At 41.5% G+C, this 7,345-nt stretch overlaps 1 pseudogene; it reads right to left on the reverse strand.

Moving 5' to 3' along the window:
* Positions 1–2,019: 2,019 nt before the first annotated feature.
* LOC144339483 (uncharacterized) lies at positions 2,020–6,184 on the reverse strand (annotated as a pseudogene).
* Between the last annotated feature and the right edge of the window lie 1,161 nt (positions 6,185–7,345).

Below are 7,345 nucleotides of genomic sequence, written 5' to 3' on the forward strand. Positions count from 1 at the left end.
AATAATGTTGCTTTAGCACTTCCCTGCAGATGCTTCCTTCTTTTAGCTCCTTACAGAAATAGAAGTTTTAAAAAATTTCCATTTCTCTTTGCTAAATGAGCCAATTTAACTTATAAAAAGAGATTTAAAAAAGAATAAATATAAAATATTGATACGTATTTTGGAAACTCTGGATTTATGCTCTGTTCACTCTCTTAACAATTCAACTTGATCATTCCTATCAGAACATGTTCTTTTATTTTCTCCAGTGGTCAACATTATACATTTTATCCATTAGTGAAAAATTTATCTATTCATTTGCTGGTAATGAAGTATGAAATAAAGACCAAACAGTTAGAAAGAATCTGGAAATTTCATCAATAATGAACAATTCCACTTGCTATTATTTTGCATTACTTTGGAATGTTCTCAATTAAGAGCTGACCCATGTTAAGGAATATTTATCGGGCATTTGCTAAAGACATGGAGAGTGGTGCTATTTTGCAGGTAGCATTGGATTTATCCGTTTTCTAAGCAATTGCATGTATGGTAGGTAGTTGCAAAGAACCTGGAAGGTGACCTTTAAACTAGGTTGGCAATATTTAAAACAGTCTCCAATGACAGATTTTTGGAGGCCTTCAGTGATGGGAACAGTGCTGGCTCTGAATCCACATAGAAAATGAGAACAAACAGGTGCTCTCCAATATAGCTAAGAAAGATGTTTAGAGGAACTGAGAATCAGGGTCTTCCTGAGTGACAGGACAATGAGGAATCGAAAGTGGGAAAACAGGCCCTTGCCTATCTATGTTATACATTTATATTATAAATATACATATTTATAACAATATATAATACATTAATATAATGTGTATGTTTATACATTATTCATTTCCTGAATTCCTAAACTGATATAATAATATAATTCTAAAATGGGATTCATCTTCAAAAAATATATATACCTAATGCGATAATGCTCTTTTTCTTATATTTTTTAAAAGAATTTTTTTTTAATACTTTAAGTTCTGGGATACAGAACTTAGTTCTGGGATATCAGATTATATCTATATCTATATATGTAACATAATATATAGATATATATGTATCTAGAATATATAGATATATCAGATTTTATATGTGTGTATCTTACAATACGGTGTAAGAAGGTAAATGCACATATTTTAAATTTACTGTTCAATAACTTTTGACAAATATATACACAGATGTAACTCTCATTATAGTCAAGATAGAGAATATTTCCATTAACTCCAAAAGTTACTTTCTTTGCTTCTCTCCGGTCAATCTTCATTTGTACCCCGACTCTCGGGCAACCACTGAGACTTTATCACTGTACATTTGCATTGTCTTTTCCAGATTTTCATATAAGTGAGATAATACGTCATATACTCTTTTATGTCTGGCTTCTCACGAGCAGTATGTTTTGGAGATTCATTCATGTTGTTTAATGTACCATTAGTTTATACCTTTCTATTGCAGAATACCTTCTGTTTTTGGGGTACACTCTAATTTATTCATCCACTTACTTTTTGAACTTTCTCACTGTTTCCAGTTTGAGTCTATCACAAATTAAATTGCTATGTACAGTTTCTTGTGTTAACATATGTTTTCATTCCTTTTTTTTTTTTTTTTTTTTTGCAGTTGCAAGATTTAATAAAGTGAAAACAGAGCCCCCACACAATAGGAGAGTACCCAAAGGGGGTTGCCAGCACCAGCTTGAATGCCTGGGTTTATATGTCCCGATCATTGTCCCTCCCCCTGTGCTCTCAGGCAATAGATGACTTGACTATTTCTTTACCTCCTGCTTTTAGCTTAATTGGTATTTTGGTGAGTTCTCTTTACAACCTGATTGGTCAGGTGTGAGCTGATTTACAAGCACCGTGTTTAAAGGTGGGTGTGGTCACCTTCCCCAGCTAGGCTTAGGAATTCTTAGTTGGGCTAGGAAATCCAGCTAGTCCTGTCTGTCAGTTCCCCCTCTCAACAGGAAAACCCAATTGCTATTGGGGAGGTTGGCTGATGACTGCTCTAACTGCCTCCTGCTGTATTGGGGCATAGTAGGGGTCATGCAGTAGAGATTTCCTCAGGAGGGGTGTGTTTGATGTCATCAACATTGGAGCATGGGCTAGCAGACCAGTCCAGGGGTCCACAGTAGATCTTAGTCATGGACTGCATCTGGGGCTCCATTTGAAGAACGATTTATAGTCTTACAGCTTCAATTCTGGAAGAGACAAACTTAACAAGGAGATTAAAGATACAGGGATTGAAATGTATGGCCTGAGTGCAGAGGGAGGCACATCCAACAGTTAGTAGGGTTTGGGACTGAGGCTTCATGGAGCCCAGTGAAGGTGGTATTAAATAGGCTTACCAGGAGAGTATGGGTATGGAGGGTGAAAGTGGGGTTTCCTTTAGAAAAACTCCTGTACGATGGGGCATCAATATTTCTGGGAAGCCATATTCTCCGTAGAAGCTCTTGGTAAGGGGAACTACTGGTAGTACAGCAGCATGGAGGAGGTGCAGTGACAGTGAAAGGGGGTAAGAAAACAGTAAGGAGACAAATATGACAAGAGAGGGCCATGGGGATCTACGACTCTAGTTACTTTCCTTATGGTTGCCATGTGAAGAGCAGGCGCAGATCCTCTAGATGTTCACAGGAATAGCTAGCATTGTCTCCTGCATTTTTGGGTTCCTTTGGCAGTATCCAGGGTTTTGGGATGAGGATAAGCCAATATAAGCTGGAAACGTTCCTCCTTGAGGGCCTTGGTTCCTTTGGGTAATTTTAGCCCTAACTATTTAAACTGCTGTGAACAGAGCTGAGCCTTTGGTTTGGAAACCTTGTAGCCACTGGTAGCAAGGAAGTTTAAGAGCACTTGGGTGGCTTGATGGCACAAGGTTTCTGAACAGGAGGCTAATAGTAAATCATCCACATACCAAAGGACAAGAGTGTCCAAGTATGAGAACTGGCTCAATCTTGGGCTAATGCCAGGCCAAATAGATGGCCTGAACCCTTGGGGTAAAACAGTCCCAGTGAGTTGAGACATTGAGTTCACAGGATCTTCAAAGGCAAACAAGAATTGACAGTCAGGATGTACAGGGATGCAGAAAAAGGCATCCTTAAGGTCCAGGACTGTAAACCATTCTGCTTCCTCTGGTATCTGGGAAAGCAGAGTTATAAGGGTTTAGGTGCAGCTAGGTATAGAGGGACAATGGCCTCATTGATAATCCTGAGATCTTGCACTAACCTCCACTGTCCGTTGGGTTTCTGTACTCCTAAAATTGGAGGATTGCAGGGGCTATTGCATGGTTTTACTAGTCCTTGGGCTTTTAGGTCCTTAACACTCTTTTGGAGTTCTTGTTGGGCCTCAGGTCTAAGGGGGTACTGCCTTTGGTAGGGAAAGAAGGCAAAATCCTTTAGTTTAACTTGAACGGGACAGGCATTCTTCTCTTGTCCATATTGTCCTTCTGTTGCCCAGACTTCAGGATTAATTCCTTCCTCAAGTAGGGGACAACAAACATGTGTTCCTTCTCCTATGTTCAGGTATATAGTAGCCCCTGCTTTTGCTAGGAGTCTCCCTCTAACAAAGGAGTGGTACTTTCTGGCATACTTAGAAAGGCATGTGAAAAGGGTAAAGTTCCTCAGTCACAACTTAGAGGCTGGGAGAAGTATCTAGTGACTGTCTGTCCTAGGATCCCTCAGATAGTGACAGATCTGGAGAACAGTTGTCCGGCACAGGAGAGTAAGACAGAGAAGGCTGCGCCAGTGTCCAGGAGACAGTTAACCTCCTGGCCCTCAATGGTCAAGCATACCAGAGGCTCTGTGAGGATGATGGCATGAGCTGGTGCTTGCCCTGGGCACCCTCAGTCCTCCTGCTGGATCATCTGGTTAGTGGCTTCTGACTCCAAGGACCTTCATCCCCTGGGGCAGTGGGATTCCTTTGACATAAGGGAATGGTGATTCCACTGATTCCTTTGACATAAGGGGCATGGACAAGGGGACAGCTTATTTCTATTCAGACAATCTTTTTTAAAGTGTCCTTGTAGACCACACTGAAAGCAAGCCCTATTAGGCATTCAATTTGCCCAGTCTTTCCCTTTTCCAGAGCCTCCAAAGTCTGCCTGCCTGAGGGCCATGACTTCTTTATCTTATCTTCTTTTATCTCTTGTATCTAAGGTAGTACAAATGTTTAATAGGTTTTTGTGGATTCAATTGATGATGTCTTGAACTAGTAGTAGTTTCTAGGCTCCTGTGGAGTACCTATAAAACAAAAATTGAGGCCAGATGTAGTGGCTCATGCTTGTAATCTCAGCATTTTAGGAGGCCAAGACAGGACAATGGCTTGAGCTCAGGAGTTTGAGGCCTGCCTGAGCAACATAGAGAGACCTCATCTCTACTGAGAATTGAAAAAATTAGCTGGGTGTGGTAGTGTATGATTGTAGCCCCAGCTACTCAGAAGACTGAGCCAAAATGATCACTTGAGCCGAGGAATTTGAGACTTCAGTGAGCCATGATCATGCCACTGTACTCCAGCCTGGGTGGCAGAGCAGAACCCTGTCTCAGAAAAAAAAAAAAAAAAGAAGAAGAAGAAGAAGAAAGAAAGAAAAGGAAACAGATATTGAGCATGTATAAATTGGAGAAGTGAGTCCATCCAAGTTACCCAGATCATAGCTTTAAAGCAGCAGATGAAGACTTGAACTTAGTAACGCGCAGCATGATGTGATAGCTCCAATTTAGTGCTCACAAGGGTTATCTGGAGAAAAGGAGCAAAAGTAGGTGGGGACAACAACAACATGACTTTGCCTCTTCAGAAACATAATAAAACCCCTTTCCAGGGCAATCATTGATGCTGGTTAATGATCCCTATTTTTAAAAATTCTCTAGTAAAATGAGCTCTTCCTGTATCCTAATTCCTTTGAAAAAGATTCAACATAAGTGCAAGTGAGACTTAATTCTGTGTTATAAATGTTGACATGAAGCTTGAAGCTTCGATGGCTTTATTTTGTTTTCAAGTTTGTATTTCTCATCTCATTTTTCTGTATCTCATCAAATTATACATGTATATACTATGTATATATACATTTTTATATATGTACCTGCATGCATATACTCATATATGTGTATATATGTACATAGATACATAGTGTTTTCTACTCCAAGCAACAAAACCATACCAATTTTCATTTCATTAAACACCCACTCTATTGTGGCATAACATAAATATATCCAGAGTAAATATTTAAAAATATTTGTTCAACATAGTTTGCTAATAGGAAAGAATTCATGTTCATTAAAATGTATAATTACTTTTACACCATATGCTCTTCTGATGTAAAATAAACTTAGAGTTTTTAAAGAGACACCTATGGATTCAAAATTAGATTGCATAGACTATCCTGTTCTTCTAAGCATAAAATGTGCTGAAAGTCTGGAGAGGGGAGAATTGTCATTGGTAACACCTAACCTCTCTTCCAACTTTAGTTGTATATTACTACATGTTCCCTCTTCTGTAGACATAATGCTGCTGTCCTTCAGCATTTTTAGTTTGTGGATTCAATCTTGAAAAAATATTGGACGACAATCAGCTGCAGTTGGAGGCTCCCACTGAGAAGAATGAAAACGGTGAGTGAATCCTGCATCAGCAACTAAGGTATCTAGGTTCTCTCACTGGGACTGACTGGGAGATTGGCACAACCCAAGGAGAGCAGGGAAAAGCAGGGTAGAGTGACGGCCCATGCAGGAGCCGAATGGGGCAAGGGGACCTCCCACCCCCAACCAAGGGAGGTGTTGAGTAATTGTGCTGCCTCACCCAGGAAACCATGTTTTTTTCGATGGATTTGTGCAACCTGTGCATCAGGAGATCCCCTTGTGAGCTCATGCCACTAGGGCTTTGGGTCCTAAGCACAGAGCAGTGCAGATTCTTGGTAGCTGCTTGGCTAGAGACTGCCTAAGACTACCCAGTTCCTGGGGGGATGGGTGGCTGTCATCACTGTGGTTGCCTGCTGCCTAAAATGACTGAGCTCCCGATGGGAGGGACAGCAGCCATCACTGTAGCTCCAGTTGGCCATTTTCCCCTGCCAGTGCTGGGGAGACTGGGCGGTTTGGCCCCAGGAGGAATTTCCCACGGCACAGCACAGCTGTTGTGGCAGATTCGTCAGACTGCCTCTTTAAGCTGTACCAGGACCCATCCCTCCTCATCAGACAAGGCCTGGGAATTTCATCAACTACAGCCAGGGGTTTAGGGACAGAACTCTAATCTCCCTGGGATGGAGGCCTTGTGGGGAGAGACAACTGGAGTCTTCATGGATCAGTGGACTTAGTCTTTTCCCTTGCTGGCTCTGAGGAATCCAGGAAGTCTAGACAAGTGGGATTCTCCTAAGTGCAGAGCTCCCCCTCCACCAAGGGGCAGCCAGAGAGCTTCATTAAGCACGTCCCTGATCTTGTGCCTCCTGACTGGGTGAGATCCCCCAACAGGGGTTGCCAGACACCTTATACAGCAACATTCCTGCTGGCATCGAACTGGTGCCTCTCTGGGATGGAGCTCCCAGGGGAAGGAGCAGGCAGCCATCTTTGCTGCTCTGCAGCCTCCACTGGTGACACCTCCAGGTGTGGGAGGGACTCAGGCAAACAGGATCTAGAGTGGTCCCCCCAGCAAATCACAGCAGCCCTACAGACGAAGGGCCAGACTGTTAAAAGAAAAACAAACAAACAGAAAGCAACAAAAACAACACCAGCAACAAAAAAGTACCCATGAAAACTCCATCCAAAGGTCAGCAACCTCAAAGATCAAAGGTAGATAAACTTGTGAAGGTGTGAAGAATCAATGAAAAAACACACTGAAAACTCAAAATCCGGAGTTCCTCTTCTCTTCCAGAGGATGACAACACGTCTCCAGCAAGGATCCAGAATTGGGCTGAGGCTGAGATGGATGAACTGGCAGAAGTAGGCTTCAAAATGTGGGTAATAATGAACTTTGATGAGCTAACAGAGTATGTTCTATCCCAGTGCAAAGAAGTTAAGAACCATGGTAAAATATTAGAGGAATATAAATGACCTGATAGAACTGAAAAACACAACATGAGAACTTCACAATGCAATCACAAGTATCAATAGCCAAATAGACCAAGCAGAGGAAAGAATATCAGAGCTTGGAGACTATCTTGCAAAAATAAGACAAGCAGGCAAGATTAGAGAAAAAAGAATGAAAAGGAATGAACAAAACCTCCAAGAACTATGGGATTATGTAAAAAGACTGAACCTGTAATTGATTAAGGTACCTGAAAGAGACAGGAAAAATGGAACCAAGTTGGAAAACATACTGCAGGATATCATCTAGGAGAACTTTCCCAACCTAGCAAG

Source organism: Macaca mulatta, chromosome 2, assembly GCF_049350105.2.
Source record: "Macaca mulatta isolate MMU2019108-1 chromosome 2, T2T-MMU8v2.0, whole genome shotgun sequence".
Classification (NCBI taxonomy): Eukaryota; Metazoa; Chordata; class Mammalia; order Primates; family Cercopithecidae; genus Macaca; species Macaca mulatta.